The sequence below is a fragment of the Vicugna pacos genome, chromosome 18, assembly GCF_048564905.1.
Source record: "Vicugna pacos chromosome 18, VicPac4, whole genome shotgun sequence".
Taxonomy (NCBI): domain Eukaryota; kingdom Metazoa; phylum Chordata; class Mammalia; order Artiodactyla; family Camelidae; genus Vicugna; species Vicugna pacos.
The window spans coordinates 6358021-6376721 of record NC_133004.1 but is presented as its reverse complement, the minus strand read 5'-3'; the positions used below and the strand labels follow the sequence as shown (position 1 = coordinate 6376721).

General features: G+C 40.9%; 1 protein-coding gene and 1 long non-coding RNA gene across 1 annotated transcript; both read right to left on the bottom strand.

The window, feature by feature from the left end:
- LOC140686882 (trafficking protein particle complex subunit 9-like) overlaps positions 1–18701 on the bottom strand; it is a 592436-nt gene that overhangs the window by 441401 nt on the left and 132334 nt on the right.
- On the bottom strand, positions 124–4564 carry LOC140686892 (uncharacterized). Its single transcript, XR_012060895.1, has 3 exons — positions 4485–4564; positions 4055–4181; positions 124–337 (listed from the first exon to the last, which is right to left on the bottom strand). It is a non-coding gene; the product is annotated as an uncharacterized lncRNA (long non-coding RNA).

The following is an 18701-nucleotide window of genomic DNA, read 5'->3' as shown; positions in this document are numbered from 1 at the left end:
CCACCTGTCCAATACCCAAGTTGAAGCCAGCCAGCTCTTAAATGCAATGTGTGTCACCGTTTGTCAATGTTGGTTCATTACCATAAACAGTTCTCATAAAGCACTTCAGAAAGGAAAGTTGGACTCACATACCTGCCCACAAAGAAGAAGAATTCTGCCTTGCCTTCTCCTGTAACGTGCAGAAACCCTTCCCATTCACCACCGAATCCTTTTGTATGCTTCCTCCGTGTTCATGTTTACACATGGCTTATTAAAGTAGAAGTTACCTGCAGTAATTCCATCTCGGTTCCATTCCAAGCTTCCAGATTATCCATAATCAGGGTAATACCATAATTTTCTGTGAATGAAAACACTACAAATTGAATGAAAATATTGCAACCATGTCACTAAACAAAGAATGCTGAAAACAAGTCATCAGCGGCTGCCGCCACCCCCCAGTGAAGACGGGCCTTCAGCCATTCACAACGGTGCCCTCTGAGCAGACTCAGAATAAGAAAGGACAGATTACTGGCCCTAGATAGCTAGGTGCTTGTCTAAAGTATATATTCAGTCAGCCCAAATGTTGGCTTCCTCCCATATATTGAAAAGCATTAAATTCATGAACTTGAGATACCTGGCTTTCTTTAGATAACAAGCAATGTTTTATTGTTCTGACTACCTGGTCTTTGTTGTAAAGCTCCTATATAATCCTAGCTTCTCCCCTACTCTTGCGAGCAGTCCCTCAGAGTGTTCTGAGAGGCGGTCATCCTGGCTCGAGTCCTTCTGACAAATAAATCATAACTCTTAATATTCAGGCTGCACGTTTATTTCAATCAAGTCCCAGAATAGACACAACTCATCAATTGTGTAATGGGACACACTGGATCAGGAACCAAAAGAGTGTAGTAGTCCCTAAGAACTACGGCTCCCTCTTTCTTCCTGTCATTATACAATCCCACCAGAACTCATTACTTTGCTGTCTGCTCCTCTGGCAACCAAACTCAGAGAAGAGTCAACTCAGCAGAGCGTCCTGCTGGGGAGAACCCCCGCAGCAGCACTGCAGGCTGCCTGCCCTCCCGCACGCTCTGACGACTGCTAGTGTCCTCCGTGGAAACCAGGCCAACAGAGCTGTTCCCTACAGCTACAAAGTCCCAAATATTAAATAAAACCTTTCATTTTATACTATATGTTACATATATACCCATCTCTGAAAACAGCTTTGCCAGAAGCCCAAATCTTCAACATTAATCTGCAAAGGCAAATCAGGTCCCCAAGGGAAAACAAGTCTTAAGACGATGCTAAGACCTCCAAAGTCCTCTCCACGACCATAAACCAAACTGCCTGTAGGTCTGCAGCTGCAGGAGGCTACATGTCTGCTTTTAAAGCAACCCCTTCCTGCCCTCGGGTGCTACAATGCCCTTCTACGCCCTCCCATCTCAGGGTAAGAGCACCCACTGCAGAACCTTGCAGGGCAGCACTGACAGGACTGGACAATGAGGATCAGAGCTAAACTAAGCCTTCTGATGACACGAGTTGTCACTCTGTCACTTTACAGATGAAGATATATATAGAGAGAGGTGGGGTGTTATTGTTCAAAGTCACACAGATAAAAAGTGACAAAGTCTATAACTCTGCTCCTCCCTCTGGTGTGACGCCCCAACTGGGACAACCACAGGGTTCTTTCGTGCCTGCCTGACCAGTTCTTTCCTATCACTCATGACCCACCACAGGGTCTGAAATTAGCCTGCATTTGCAGCATCTTTTCCCTCCAGTTTCTCAGGAACAAGGCTGTTCGGGCCACTTTATGACTTCCAGGTCCCCGAAATCTCCGTGCTCAGGCTGGTCTTGCCTGTGCATCCGGCCCGCTGCTCAGAGGCTCTTCCTCCCCTGCAGGAGGACGTTTCTACTCTTCACAGGGACACCCCCTTAGGGGATCCCTCCTCTCGCCCTCAGCATGGCAGGTGTCCCAGGCCACATCACGAGATGCCCCAATAGGACTGCATCTGCCCAGGTCTGCTAGTCAGACCAGCAGCCTCAGAGCCAGGGATTATGCCCAGGTCACACTGCAAACCTACTGCCCGTCTCACAGACCCCAGCCAGCAGGTCACCTGGAAGTCACAGCAAGTGCCCCACCCAATCCAGAAGCCTCTTCATTTCCCAGCACCACTGATGACTGGTTTCCAAACTTTGGTCAGTTTCGCACAAAACAACACCTTCTACTGTGTAGCGGGTGGTTTTTGCTTCTGCACCCCATTCTTACTGAAAACGTTAAGGGAAACCAAAAAGCCTCTTCTCAACCCTTTTCTGATGATACCCTCCCACCCACAATATACATATGCTCAAGAGATTTGGATCCACGTGATTTTGTTTCCCTTACGATAAGTGGCTCAAAACACTGCGGGATTATTTATCCTTTGAGGGTATTAGGACTCAGTTTCTCGGCTTTAATCTGTTTTTGTCTTTGTCTTCTTTGTTCCTAGCAGTTGCCACCTCTTACTCCCTTCAGCAGCCTCCCTCCCAACTTCTAGTCTAGGAAATCAGCTGTGATGAGGGGCCCGGGGGCATTCACAGAAATGCAACAAAGGCAAAGAGAGGCTATATAATTTGCCAAAGATATCACCTTCAACCCCCAACAGAGTGTGTCATGTCCCTGTGTTTAACTCTTATTCTAAGCAAGTTAACTTTTTGTAGATTATGTTTATAAAGATGAGAAATCAAAATACATACAAGGACACACATCAACTCTAAGATATTCATTAACTCCACTATTTTGTTTCTATTTATTTTATTTGTATTAAAAAATTAAGAACCCCTGCAACCAATATAGCAAAATGTTACTGGGTTTTAAATACAGAATATAGAGGGGTTAAGTGTGTCATTACTCATCCTTATATGTATGTTCACAAGATAAAATTATTTGAAAGTCTCTCTCCCCTCTCCCTACTCACTACTGGCTCTCACCTGAGATCCCAGACCACACATCTAACAACCTTTCACTTTACCCACAGCTGAACTCATCAGTTTTCCCCCAGAAATCCCTCTGCAGCTTTCCCTCCTCAGAACACAGCAGGACCATCATTTAACTCATTAATCCACCCAGAAACCTGGGCCTTACTCCATCCTACCTTCACAGACAGCTTTAAATCTTTCTTTTTACCATCTAAACATGCCTTCAATCTGTTCGCTTTTACCCACTATCCTACCGCTCAAGTGGAAGCCACCAACACTGCCCACCTGGACTCACGAGTCTCCCAAGTGGCCCCACAGCCACTCTCCCCTACTTGAGACAAATGGGATTGTGTCACTCCCATGCTTTTTGGGCTCTTTTCAGACCCACTGTTCATAGAAGAAACTCCAATTTCTTCACCTTGTGCAGGTGTTTGCCATGAAACTGTCAGCTCATGGAGGGCAGGGCACGCCCTCTCCCCTCAACCCCACTCTCTGGCAGAGCATCAGCTTGGGAGGACCCGCTGAGCTACATCAGCCTGTATCCTAAACCTGGTCTTGGGTTCTTAGCAAACTGCTTCACTTATCCATACATATCCAAGGTAGATAAGAAAGATTTTAGATGTTGAGCTAGACTATTCATTTGGGGATTTTGCACTGGCAACCTGCAAGTATATGTTCTAATGTTTGTGTCTTGCTAAAACCACACCCAGATTAAAGGAGTATTTGTGGAATGTCTTCGGAGTAAAAGGGTTCTGTACTTTTACAGATTTTATGTTTTATAACATGAATAACCCGGACAGGGTCACAAATGGAACCGCCTCACAAGTGACAGAAGACGGGTGAGACGCATATAGCAACAGGTCACAAAGATGGTAAGAGCAAAGTTGTTTCTCCAAGCCCCAAAAAAATTCCTCCAAGAACAGAAAACTCAGAATTTTGAAAGTAAAATACTATCATATAAGGAAAGAAAATAAATAATCCTCTTCATCAGGGTTTCAAGATCTGACTGCAGAGTTATTAGCAGGCCATACGGAATCCTAGCACAGAAAAATCAGATGGACTACTGGTGAGTAAGTTCCAGGAAAACGGCAGTAATTCCTCCACTTGAAAGAGGACACACACTCACTTGTTCAAGGTGATTGTAAACAACATTCTGCAGAAATTCAGAATATTCAGGCACCGCTTCTAGATGGTGATGACACGGAAGGATGGCTTGGATGCATGCTTCTAACTGAGTCACCGGCATTCTTACACTGCAGGGGGAAACGGAGGCCCTCAGCCAAGAGCAGAGATGTTCCTGTCATGTATCCCAGGTCGTGCCTCGGGGACTCAGTGTCCTGTAGCAGTCCGGCCCCAGGCGAGGACCAGCAGCGTGGCCCACCCAAGCAGGAAGGGCACTGTGCTTGAGAAAGCCCACACCAGACGGGAGCAAGAGTGGCTGGTGGGGTTTTGTGAACCTATGAATGCTCATAGAAAAACACCTGCATACATTCAAGTGATACAATTAACAGTAGCATTCTTTTTAACAAAATTTCAAATGTCAGTGGTAATTTTACCATTCCTTTTCTCTTGTCCCCTGCACTCTGAGACAGGCTTAGGCTCTCTCACACTTGCAGCTCTGATGCAATAGTTGTGAACTTATTTTACTTTACTGCAAGTGTCTTCGCTCCACGTGTCACTGTGACTGTCGTCTCTTAACACAGTCAGATATCTTCCTGGATCTCTCCATGAGTTCCTTGCTCCTGCTTCTCAGATCCTGAGATAAAGAACAGGTGAAGGCACATGACTGGAAAAGTCAATGTGGACTTGAGCAAAGTCCTCAGTGACCCCCTAGGTGAGTGTTGACCACCCCTTAGCTTCGATTCTCAAAGTTCTGCCCAGGGTGACATCCAGACAGGAGGGAGTCCTGGGCCCAATTAAAAGCTGTGTGGCTTGGGTGCGGGGAAAGTTGCAGGAGCTAGTTCCGTAGCCGGGACCCTCCACACCTCTGCTCCTCTCTCTCCCGAGGCCCCGCTGCCAAGCCCCCACGTTCCCTGATATTCTGTCCTTCTCTTCTACTCTACTTCAAGCCCTTTTCCTCTTCCTTTATTCCCTGATTATCTGCAGCTGGAGAGATTTTTCCATCACAAAATCTGAAAAAATTTCCTGCAGCTGAAAAAGAGGTCTCCAGAGGTCAATGCCCATATGGTGGTTCCTGAAGAGAGCCCCTGGTTAGCGGGACCCTCACCAACACTCACAGGACATCAGGTATGTTACAGGGTCGACCACCCCCAACAAGAGTTTGCTGTGACCCCAAGGCATGCACAGCATCCCTGCTCACTAAAGTGTAGTTGTAATCCGTTATTAAGAAGCAAAAATAAAAAAAATTTCTCATGTTTCTTACTAAAATTATTTATGAGTTAGAAAAAGAAATTGTAAAAGAAAAGAACAAATTTGACTCCATGTTAGATGTGTTCGTTTGGCTTTAAACCTGTACCTTGTTTTCTAGGCTCCGACTTGCTATCTCTGCACCTTTTGTAAAAAAAAGTTGCCTTTAGCCTGAAATATCCAGGACAGCCTATTCTCCGGGCTCTGATCTTTAAGGATATTAGCTCTTCTACACTTATGTACAGATGGCAAGTTGCAAAATAGGTAATAACCTTTCTTTTATTTGGAGGTTTTACGGGGGCACCTTAATTTGACCCACCATGGACAGCTGCAGGAACAAAGGATTCCAAGGACAAACAATTCGTACAGCGAGAAGTTTGCAACAACCAACCACATCCCCGCCGCTTTTTAGTATAAAAGGAGACTGAATTCTGCTTTGGGGAAGAGAGTTCTACTGGATATCAATATGCCATTTTCTGGGTCTGCCAGATTTTCAAATGAAGTCACTATTCCTTACTCCAACATCTCATCTACCCATTTATTGGCCTGTCATGCAGCAAGCAGAACGAGTTTGGACTTGGTAACAAAATGACTGCATTAGAGGTAGTATGTCTCCACTGTTTCCTCATTTCCAGTATGTCACAACCTATCAATTTTATATGCTGTTTAACAACATGACAAAGACCTATTATACGGAATTGATTCCACAGAAATAAAATTATTTCTACTCCCTCAAGAATTTTTCTTTTCTATTTTATTTTGTTTTGCTTATTGAAAAGAAAATAAAAGTCAAATCATTTTATTTCATGTATTTTTATAGCTACATAATGTAAATACTACAAAAATATTTAAATTGCAATAAAAATTGTTAATATATTTGTATAAAGATATATAAACAATCAATGCAGATTAGGAAAGGAGTAGATATTTACTAAAAATCTACTGCACATCCAGTCTTTTACAAGCATATCCTGGAATATAAGCTCTATTATCCAGGGGTCCCCCACCCCCATTCTCACTGCCGATTCCCTTAGTAATCAACTACCAAGGCACCAGCATAGAACCATGCGATCGCTATTTTAGGTATAAATGAATGAATTAGCTCATTCAATTCTAAAACAGAAACCTTAAAATAAATACTGAACTTATTTACAGATAAACAAATTTGGACACAAAAAAGTACAGTTTCTCCCCCAAGACACAAAGATAATAATTGGTAAAGGCAAGATTTGAACTAATCTGCCTGATTATAAAGCTAAGGTGGAAATCCCCTTCGACTGTGTAGGTCCAGCAGCACAGCCCATCACCCTATCTTTGTTCAGATCTGGCTTTAGACAGCCTGAGACAGCACCCCATTCCTATGGAACTCGAGGGGAAACGATAACAATAAGGATTTTATATTCAGTAGTTTCTTAGGTCTCAATTATATAAAGTGTCAGCAGGTCAGCAGAAAACTCTGGGAAATATGAGTGGGTCCAGAGCTTTTCGCTGATAAGAAACTCAATCTATCAGGACAGAGTGACCTTCCCATGAGTGGCCTCATGAACATAAACTAAAGGCAGCTGAAATGAAAACTAGCAAGAACATGGAAGTGAAGCAGGAAGGATCCCTACTATCCCCTGCCCAGTTGCCTCTTCACCCGCGTGGACAAGATGGCAGAAGACCCAGGTTCTTGTCTAAGTTACAACATCATGGATTCTCACCCATAAAATGTTGCGACTCTATGCTGTCTTAAGTCCTTTACAACTAAAATATGATGACACCAATATCTCAGCGGAATGTCTATGTCTCCACTTTCTCTCTTCTATTAGGAGACTATATCTATGGCTACAAAGCCGAAATTCAATTAAAAACACCATGCACGAAGCCTGGTGAAAGTCTGTGTAAGAGACATTGTTCTCACTCTCTGTGAATGAAAACTCAGAAAAAGTGGACCTTCTCCCTCTGCAAGTGGGAGGTAGACTGATTTTGTGTGTGTGTGTGTTTGCACGCACATGTGTGTGTGTAAATCATATAAAATATATTCTGGGATTTGCACAGTTTTTTTTATGATACTATCATTTCATGAGGATGAGCCAACCTTTAAAGTAATTTGAATCTATTTTTCTGAGAGGCTCTTTTGGTGGAGGATGGGAAAGGGGAAAGGAAAGGAGGAAAGAAGTAAATGAAGCAAAGCTGTAAGAATACTGCTAGGGAAAGGCAAGACATTAATTTTGTTCCTACTTGCATCACACACAAATTAGGGACTGGCTTTCCCCCATGTCTTGTCAAGCACTGAGCTGCAGAAGAACAGGCGACAGCCCATTTCTCACTGAGCTTGTGACTGTATGTGACATCTTATAGACACAAATTATTTAACCTGATCAAACACTCTAGCAGCAGGATGTAATTATCCTAATTTGAGAGACAAGAAAACAGGAAGTGACAGAGGGTATATAGCTTGACCAAAGTCAGAGGACAAGTAAACTAAAGAGGATGAATTCAAACTCAGATCTGAATGCAGAGTCTGATATTCCCACTCCCAGGGCTGGAAAATCCTTAACACAAGGTTCCCCATCACCTCTGCATTGTTCCTGGCACCAAGCATTTCCCATGGCGATGGTCTCCAATTCTCAGACACAGTGCTCTGTGCAGCCAATAACCTCCATTCGACCTTGATCATCTACCTGCCACGCCTACCAGGCTTCACCATACAGGCAGGAAAGCTGGATTTCAAGTGCATACAAAGCCACCCTGGTTTAAGCTGGACTGTTTATCAGCTTTTCCAGCATAAAGGCAGCCATGAAAGTGCTCACAGTTTGTACATGAGCCACACTACCTCTCTCCATCTGTCTCCCCACCTATACTACTTAGCTATGACCATTTTGAGAATCTTGGAAACAAATTTTTAAAAACAGAAAAGAAAGGATTCTGTAACAAGTACTTAATACTTATAATTTTAAATGAGAAGATACAAAGTGAGTATTTACAAACCGAATCTGCCTTCCTAGGTGTCAGTTTTAACAGTTAAAAAATATAATAGCAAAAATTTCTCACTTAAAAAATTAACAAAAACATCAACAATAATCTGGAATAAACTCAAAAACAATGCCCATGTTGTACATGGAGAAAGTACAGGACTGTACTGAGGGGTAAAGTAAAAGTGTGAAAGTAGAGACATCAACCTTTTGTATGGAGGAAAGCAGTTTTAAAGATGTACGTTCTCCTAAAGATAATTCAAAATTACTAAAAAATTCCATGACAACACTTATCTGGTTTTTTTTAACTTGAAAAAATTATATTAGAATTCTTCAGGAATAATAAAGTCATAATACAAGCCAAGAAATTTAGGGATCGAAAAAAGAATCAAAAAATTCGCACTGTAATATATTAAATAAATTTTTACAATATGTAAGATATAGTGCTAGAGTAAGAAAGTAAGATTGACAGAAATAAATCATGAGCTCAAAAAGAGACTCTAGTATACATAAGTATTTTTTACAGGTGGGATTTCAAATTAAAAAGCAAAGTATGAATTTAATAATTGTCTTGTTACAATCAGAGAATACCTGGAAAAAACAAATTCTATTCCCGTCAAAATGACCACAAGAAAAATTACAGAAAATGATGTAAATATTAGAAAGTACTAATAAGAGCAAATACAACTCTTTGCTCATATCAATTCAGCTTCTCCTCACTGTAACAAGTACCATTATCATCTCCATCTTAGAGATTAAAAAAACCTACAGAAGAAATTTATACCATTATAAGAAAGCATTTCTAAGAATAAAACCCAAAAAGAAGACATTTACTATCTTAAGATTATTTTGGGCCACAACAATAATGAACCTACTGAACAAAATGAAAGGCAAGAAATGACAAGTAAAAGCTCTCTGATACATGTTGATGAAGACAAGGGGTTAATGTTCATAATACACATTGAGCTGTCACAAAGCAGCAAGAAGCTCCCCCACTTAAATGTTTGCAAAGGACAAAAGGGATCATTCACTTTTTAAAAGTCAGATGGCTAATGAGTGAAAAATGCTCAAAACCTCACTGGTCATCAAGTGCAAACTAAAATAATGAAAATCATTTTGCTCGTCATATTGGCAAATATGTTTAAAAGATATTATAGCTAGTGTCCATCTTTGAGACAACAAACTGTGAGCGATCTTTTGGAGGATGACATGTCAATGGATATGTAAACTCTGAAAAACGTGTGTGCACACAGGCTGAACTCCACTTTTAGGAATCGTTACATTTAGAAAAAATCAGTTCAAAAAGATGTACTCATCAGAACATTTGCACAGCACTGCTTACAATGGTGGGAAGAAATGCTGAAGTGAAATCATATCCAGCGATAGAGAATTGGTTACATAATTTATTCTACATCTTTTCATTCCCCACAGGAGAAGGAATTTCAAGATTCACTTGAAAGCATCCTGTGATGTATGAAGTTGTCACATCCAAGGACTAAATTTCCAGAAACCTTAGCTAAAGGAATACTCATACAAGATCACAGGAATGTTTGTACAAGAAGGATGCCAGTCAAACACCCTTTCTGACAGTGGAAAATGGAGAAAACGTAAGTGTTCACCATCAAGACAATGATGCGGTAAATCACGGAGAGCTGTGGGCACTAAAGTTGCAGCGTTTCAGCGTGGTCCAAGGCCTTGTCCACAGTACTCTCCCACGAAAGGTGTCGTTACACAAGAGACCAAACCTGCACATCAGGAGACCCCTTTACTCTATCTGAAAGGACCGGGTGAGTCTGGAGTGGGAGGAGGTCTATGATATATACGTTAGTGAATAAACCGAGCTACAGAAAACATATAGTATGGCCTTATTTTTCAATAAAGCATATATACACACACATATACATAGATTTCTCATATACGTGTATGTATGTGTGTATATATATATGACAAAGGCATAAAGGTTATGAAATATAGACACCACATTGTCAGCAGCTTTTACTCTCAGGAAAAAAGGGGAAGGAAGTAGGGGACTTTCGGTACCACAACAGATCTCTTTTCAGAATTTCAATTAAGTATACTTGGAATTTAAAAGTTTACTTAAGTACAAAGTAAAATGGACGATGCCTCCACAAAACAGAATGCTATACTGGTCATTAAAAATCATGTCAGGGGAGATAGAATATTGTAGAAAAATGTGTAATAAGCCGAATGGAAAATGGAGGTCTCCACACAGTAAAAAGGCACACATTGCTCGCTGGTTTTTATGACAGAGCTGATACACACTGATGAAAAGAACAGAAAATAGATGTTAAAGTGTTAATTATTATCTTTGAGTACTGGGAACAGGATAGACTCTTTTGACTCTTTTTTCAGACTTTTATATTAAATACACATTATTTTTCATCTGAAAAATGCATTTTTAGATGTCTAGTACCACACATTGGAAAAAATACATGAGTAGTTACAGAAACAAATAACTAGGAGACACCGCAGCACCATCACACAGTGTAGAAAGGGCGATCCTGAATAACACCACGCAGTTACATAAGGACCCACAAAGTGAGAGCACCCGCTGTAACAGGACGCGGCTCCCTTCCATTTGTCAGTTGTGTCTTCAGGGCTGAGGCATTTCTGAGCACGGCCAGTGTCACTGCTGGTGTCTGGATGGATGCCACTGGAGGTGAGGGCACCTGCAAGCCGAGAGGAAGAATAGAAGTAATCCTCTGCTTTTTCTGTCTTGTTTCTTTGTTACTTTTAAAGAGAGGCGTAAATAAGATAAACTGAATCTTCCTTACTGAAATTTCAGTAATGAAGCCATTTTTAAAGTGTTCACAACTTATATTCTGCCTATAACTGTCTTTTCAAAAAAGCCTCATATTTATTAAATGTTAATTAACTCAGTTAATTAACTACCTGTTGAAACCTTTTAAAAAACATGAAATGCACTACGTGAAAGCACCACACATGCAGTGACTAGCTCAGCTGTCTTTACGGCAGTGCAGTCAGCCCCCACCATCCCGAGACCCTGAACTCCTGATGCTGGGAAGAGAGCACGCTGCTTCCTCAGATGGAGAGAAACGGTAAAAGCATTTTCTGAAATCTACAGCACTGACAAAACATAACTGCTTAATCCCAGGCTCCTTTGAGGCTGTCATTTTCCGTTTCTGGCCAACACCCGTCAATGAGCAGAACCACCCCATTCCCTAGTCATGGGACTCACGTGGGCAGCAGTTTTGGAGAAATTTCCAGTTATAGAATGTTAACCAACTATACATAAAACTCTGAAAAAGAAAAGATGCAATACTCAGATTTTGGAAGACACTCAAAATATTCTCCTAAGTCTTAGTATTTGGAAAGGCTGGGCTTCTCCTAAGCCACTTATTTATTTCACAGCCAGTGAGCATCTCCCACAAACCCTGCTTCCCTGTGTATGCTGGGAGCCTCAGGCACATTGATGCTGTCTATCTTATAAGTCACAAGGCAGAGGCGTGTGTCTCACGCCTGCAACTCTCACACAGGCTCAACTCCGAGCCTCAATTTGTGAACTTGGCCCCATTTTCTCACCTGTTTATTTGGTATCTGTTCTTCTGTAAGCTGCCTGAAGTGCTTCTTGGAACAAGTCAGAAGAATGAGTGGGTAGAGAAATGGACAGATGGACAGGTGAGAGATGGGAAGACAAACAGGGAGACTCCAAGAGAAGGGGAGCAAACAAAATTTCCTATGCAAAACCCTCTTCTAGTCAAGGAAGAAAACCATCACGAAGAAGTGTGAAGAGGCAGGTGGCTTAGGACTGTTTCCTGGATTCCATCAAAAGTCACACCACGTGATGAGAGGGTAGAAGTATAAATAATAAAAGAAAAAAAGCATGCATGTTTGAAAAATATATCTACATTATGTACTTTCTAAAGAATAGATTTATATCAGCAAGGCTCAATAACACAATCTTTGGGTATTTACAGAAGTGAGAATCCCATCTCCAATCCGCAAGACATCCCTTCCGAGCACTGAGGGTCTACACGGTGCGATCATAAAGCCGTAACCGCAAAAGCTGTGCTATCCTGCACTTACGAGGAACGAGCAGCTGTGCTTGGCCTGCCCACGCGCGTCGTTTACAACCCACAGCACCTCTACGGGGGAGGGATGACTAGCGAGCCCTGTCTCTGCAGGAAAGAAAAAAGTCCGGGAGAGGGTAAGCCGACCTACAAGTTCTCCATTTCACAGGACTTGTCACTCCAGAGCAGGACTCGAACTCGACCCACGTTTGTAACCACAGTACTACCGTAATTTATGTGCTTTTTGTGTGTATAATACATTTGTTTCTGGCATGAAAGTGTATTTAATAAATGATCGGTTGTCTTGTATATTTCATTAGCTCACAATCTTTATATTTTTGAATTGTACTCTTCCCCTGGAGAAATGAACGGAAAGAGCAGTGGTCAGAATGAGGTGGGGCTTCATTCTTTATCTGTTACCTCATCTCATCCAAGTCCCCAAGCAGGGAGAAGGAGCAAATGTTCTCTTCATCTTTTAAAGAGAGGGCTCCAGCGATGGTGATTTACTCAACTCCAAAACTAAGTCTGGGGGAAGGGCACATGCAGCAACGAGAGCAGTATCACCTGTAGGAAGGCAAAAAGAGCTCAGGGGATGGCTCAATGGGTCAGCCTGATTTAATTTCAATTGATAATTCAATAACACACTCTAAAAATACTAGCATGCAATGGATTTGCTCTTTCTTGACATCTAGCAAGTTTCCACAGCCGACATGTAACATTATCATGAACTAGTGAAAAGAAGAGTCCACAGACAAGGAAAATCAATGCCACAGGCAGGCTGAAACCCAGGCTGGAGGAAAGGAAGAGAAAGGGCATATTTAAGAAGAGGGGAAAGTCTGGGAAAAAGACATCATCACAAGGACTCTCAAGCATCATCCAGCAATCATATAATCATTCTTTCAAGAGAGAGTTACTTAGGTCCTATTTTGTGCGAGATTTTACAAAGGGCAAAGAGAGACCACAGCGTCCATGGTAGCAGCAAGTTGCGGGGCTATAGTACAATTCTAATCTTGGTACCTTGCACAATTGTCCTCAGTATAAAGGCAAAAATTAAAGTAAAATAATACTATGTAAATCATACACATTGCTGAAATAAATTAAAGAAGACCTTAATACCTGGAAAGACAAACCACGCAAATTCCTGGATCACATGACAATATTCTTGGGATGGCAGTGCTCCCCAGAGTGAAGCACACATACAACGTGGTCTTGATCACAATCCCAGCGGGCTCCTCAGCAATAACTGACTAGCTTCTGCTACAATTCATATGGGAATTCGAGGGTCTCAGTAACCAAAACGTACCTGAAAGAGTAGAACAAAGTGAGAGGACTTGTAATTCTCAATATCAAACATTACAACTGTATCTACAAGTGAGATTAGAGGCCATTTTTAAGGTATTATTGTGTTTATCCTTATTTTCTAAATTCTGTACAACGAATATACCTGTTAGAATAAGAAAAATAAAAACTAAAGTATCTTTTAACACATGCACACCGATTCATTCATTGGGGAAAATTATTTTAACTATAAAGAGGTAAACAAATATCTAGTGAAAAAGGACTACTTAAAAACAAGTCTGCATTTACAATTTTCATAAATTGAAAACTGAAAAGCACAAACACATCAAATTTCTAGGGAGACTGGTGAAACATATTAATAATTATTTTCAAAAATTCTAATTGCACAATGAAAACACAAGAAAGAGAAAATCGTGATTGACAGGAAACTGCGAACACGTGGAGAGCAAAGGCCTTGAAATCACTGTTCCTTTAACTCTGCTACTAGCTCAATAGGAGAGGAAATTCCTCACTGAGGGGACAGTGGAATCCCATGCATAAGATAGGATACACAGTACAAACTGCAGTAGTATCGGGAGTGAATATGTTAGAAGAATTCTGAAGTTACCACATTGCTGAAAGCTATAAAAACACTGACAGACAGATTAAAACACACAGTCATACATATTATATAGAAACATGAACTCTGCTCCCATGTTGCATAGAAATACAAACATATTTGTTCATTTATGGGCACTGATTACTTTATCCCAGGTAGAATATTTCAACTAAAACAAATAATCAATATTACACTCCTATTGTCAAATGTACTTGATAACTTACTCTGCTATGTAACCATATGTGTCTAAGATAGATCTAAAATTAGTGAAAAAGAGCTTTGTATGGTTTCTTGAATTCTTCTCAAAATTCCAAGCTTAATTTTAAAATAGATCTGAGCAGTATTTCTATATTATCTTTTCCCTTGTGAAATGAACAACACAGTCTGTTGTCAAAATTCTGTCCTTACAATGATTCACGAGCACCATATCCTCACAAAACTGCTGGACAGCAAGTCACTATCCAGACACTGTGACCAAATAAATGAAACAGAAGGAAGACAGTGATCCTATTCTGGAGGGCTTATAGTCTGTGTCAACACTGGGGTTTTTACTTGATTGGTTTGATTGGGTAGCAAAATAAAATCAATCAAGTACTTTCTTTGAGCATTCTATAAGTCATGACTGTTTTTAGTGTCATTAGCAGGAAAGACTTAAGCATGACTTGGTTAGGTCAACTAGCAACAATCATCACTGGAGAGTGAGTAATAAAGAAGTTAACTGATAGCAATGCTTCTGCCTACATGAGACCTAAAATAAATCTACACTGATATCCGAAAGGAAAATAAGGAGATGAGGTCCCCAATGAGAAAACAAACTAACAAGAAATCAAAAAATGAAAGTCATTTTCATTAACGATTCCAGGCAGTAGTGGAGCATGGTGGTGAAGATCACAAATGCTGGGGACAAACATGAGGGTCTGAAATCCCACAGCACTAGGTAGATGTGACACTGATATTTCAGTGAAATTTTCTGCATCTCAGTCTCCTATCCATAGACTGGGGACAACAACTGCACCCATCTCCTATAACGGTCCTAAGAATTAAGTTATTTTATATATAAAAGCTTAAATAAAATACCTCAGAGTTTAAATAATACCCCAAAAGCACAAGAAACAAAGAAAACAGAGACAAATTGCAGTTCATCAAAATTTAAAACTTTGCTTCAAAGGGCACCATCCAGAAAGTGAAACAACAACACAGAGGAGAAAATTTTTTCAAATCACTTATCTGGTAAGGAATTTGTATCTCAAAATGAAGAAAAAAAAAACCCTACAACTCAACAATAAAAAGGCAACTCAATTAAAACGTTAATAAAGTATCTGAAAAGGTATTTTTCAAGGAAAATATACAAATGTCCATAAAGCACAATGTAATGATGTTCAATAGCATTAGCTGTAAGGGAAATCAAGTCAAAACCACTAGGAGAAACCGCTTCACACTCACTACAATAGGGTATAATAAAAAAAAAGCGTAACAAGCACTAAAGAGGACACAGAGGAAGCGGAGCACGCAGCCCTTGCTGGTGAGGATGTAACACAGAGTGGCCACTTTGGAAAACAGCCTGGCAGGGCCTCAGAGAGTTGAACATTTCGTTTCTGACTTACCCAGCAATTCTGCTCTCTGGGCACACACGTAAGAGAACTGAAAACAAATATCCACATAAATAATACCACATGAGTGTTCACGGCGACATTACTCATCACAGTCAAAAACAGAAACAACCCAAATGCGTATCACCTGATGAATGGGTAAACAGTGGGGCCCAGCCATAGAGTGGAATGTTATTCAGCAATAGCATAGCATAGAATAGTGACTAAGGCCACAACATGAGCAAATATTGAAAACGTTACTCAGTGTGAAAGAAGTCAGTCACAATAGACGTTTCCACTTATATGAAGTGACTCGATTTACATGAAATGTCCAGCACAGGCAAATCCACAGAGAGAAAAGTGGCTCCTTGGGGCTGGGGGAGGATGGGGAAGATGGGAATGTCTGTTTATGCGTACAGGGCTTCCTGTTGGGGGGATGAAAATATTCTAAGATTGAATGGGATGCACAATTCTGGGCATAGAGTAAAAACCGATGTACATTTTAATGGGTGAATTGTATTAAAACTCTTAAGAACAAAAGGACCTTGGGCCAGTATCTTCCATAGTAAATGCAAATTGCTAACTTTTATTAGAGGAAAAAGAAACTGCTCTCAGCATGAAAGCAGGAGATCAGCAAATGTGAGTTAACCGAAATTGGACAAGAGCATTTCACTTGAAACAGTTGCTGAGTGTACACGAAATATTCAGAAATAGGAAAATCACCTTGACATCACGAGGAAGCATTCTATTTCAAATACAGATCAAGGATTCGGCAAGCCCAGCTGCCAGAAATGAGCAGAGAAGAAACCTGGTTTATAAAACTAGCACCAGAGACAACAAGGAATGGTGATGAGGAAAGCAGGCGGCAAATATCTGGAACAGTTCACTACAAATAATTTCTCCACCAAAAATTGAAAAATAAAATGAAAGTGATGAAATGCTCTGTTGACATCTCGAGAATGGGCTTCCTTCGGTGCTCGACTGTTCTGTAACCCCGATTGAGAGACTAAGGAGAATCAGCATGGCTCCTGGGGGTCCCCAAAGGACTGCCCACCAGCACGCTGACCACCATCACATCTGCCAGGTTTGAATTGCAGAGAAGAGACCAAGTTCTGAAAGGCACAGGAAATATTGACAAGGGAAGAAAACGCTGAGGTCAGTCCTGGGACAGAGGCCCTCTGAGCAGAGGCCAGAAGGCTGCAGGTGAACTGCAGTAGACCTGGGGCAGGAAGGGATCACGGGGGAGCATATCTCAATTCTCTTCTGTCTCTGCCTCCGGTAGGAGAGATAAAGCCTGCATCCTTCTCACCTGGAACTGTGGGTTCTGCCTGGAAGAAGTCTTACTGACAAGGAATGATTAGTCAAGACTCTGTGGAAAAAGTCAAGAAATCGAGAGGGATTAGGGAGCCATCTCCATGAGCCTCTCAAATGCTCCCATATTTATAGGGTATAATCAAAGGAAAACTTCGTTAACAGTTGTGAGATAGTAAGGAGGAAATTCGGGAAAGACAGGATGAGGCAGATTGTAGAATACACAATGAGTACAAAGGATTAGTGTATCTTTAGGGAAGTCATGGGGTGAGGGGAACAAGATACATTTTTAGATATGTTCATTAAAAAGCAGACCACCAGACCAGCCAGGTCCTTGTTTTGGGGATAATACATTATCTAATAACACACAAGCCCAGCGTTTATAGCTGAGGGTCTCGGTCCTTGCTTTACAACCAGCAGAGTGCTATCTAAAACCTCAACTACACAAGCAAAGCATTGTCTCTGCTTTTTAAGGCAAGGAGTCTGGAGTGAGGATGCACAGGAACTTGCTTGTAAAGCAGTATCAAAGCATATTTTTTCTTCTTAAAATTCAGAGGCGACTGGGGTGTGTTACAATTTGTTAACCCAATCATCTGCTTCCACATGGAACCATTATGGAGGACAACCTAGGATGAAAATCCTGGATGTGGGTCTTTTCCTGCCATCTTCAGCCACTCTATCAGGGTCTAGGCACATCCGTGAATAACGATCCTACAGTACCACTCACTCTCTTAACTCCTGGTGATTGAAACTTAATTTTAGCTCTACACAACTTAACATAGAAAAGTTTCAGCAATAAAAGATATAATATTCCGTTTATATCTCATCATATTACTGATTTTCTGATTGCTCTAAGCTGCTTCTACTTGGTAAAGCACCTCATTCTGAAGCTGAATTCAGTAATTTCCATTGTGCATTTCTAGCCAGTTTGGGCTCGCTAACTTCTTTTGGTCAAATATCGATATACTTAATTGATTTCTTTGTTTATCAATTTCAACCAGGAGGAGAGGGAGTGTCACTCTTTTCCTCAGCCCACCCTCAACTCTTTTCCCATCAACTCAGTCCTCCTGAAAACAAAACAAAGTATTTTTTTCCCTTCTACTCTTTCCACAAACCCAACAGGAAACATCAGCCTGGAGAAAGAATTCAACACAAATGTTAAAACAAAAATCTATAAACCTGAAACAATACCATCTCCGAATCATGATACACAATGACATGAGAGTAAGTGTGTCAGGCACAAAGCATGAGGGAGCCTGACTACCTGATTTCTATTCTTCAAAGGAAGGAAGGTTTTCGTATTTTTTATTATCATTCTTGGTCATTGTTTCTGATTATGCCAAAAAATAATTTATGAAATAATTATGCACTGCAATAACTGATTTTTATTGTATCAATTTTAGAAGGCATTCAGAGGGGATAGGAAAACCCACCTCTGTAAAAAATGCAAAATTTCTTCCCCTGTTAAGAACACGTATACAAAATGCAACAGAGAATTCAAATTCTTGTGGAGAGGAGCAAAAGACAGAATCAAATCAAAGTCATTACAATGAGTCAATTTAAAATTCACTGGACAAACATGCTCAATGCATACAAATAA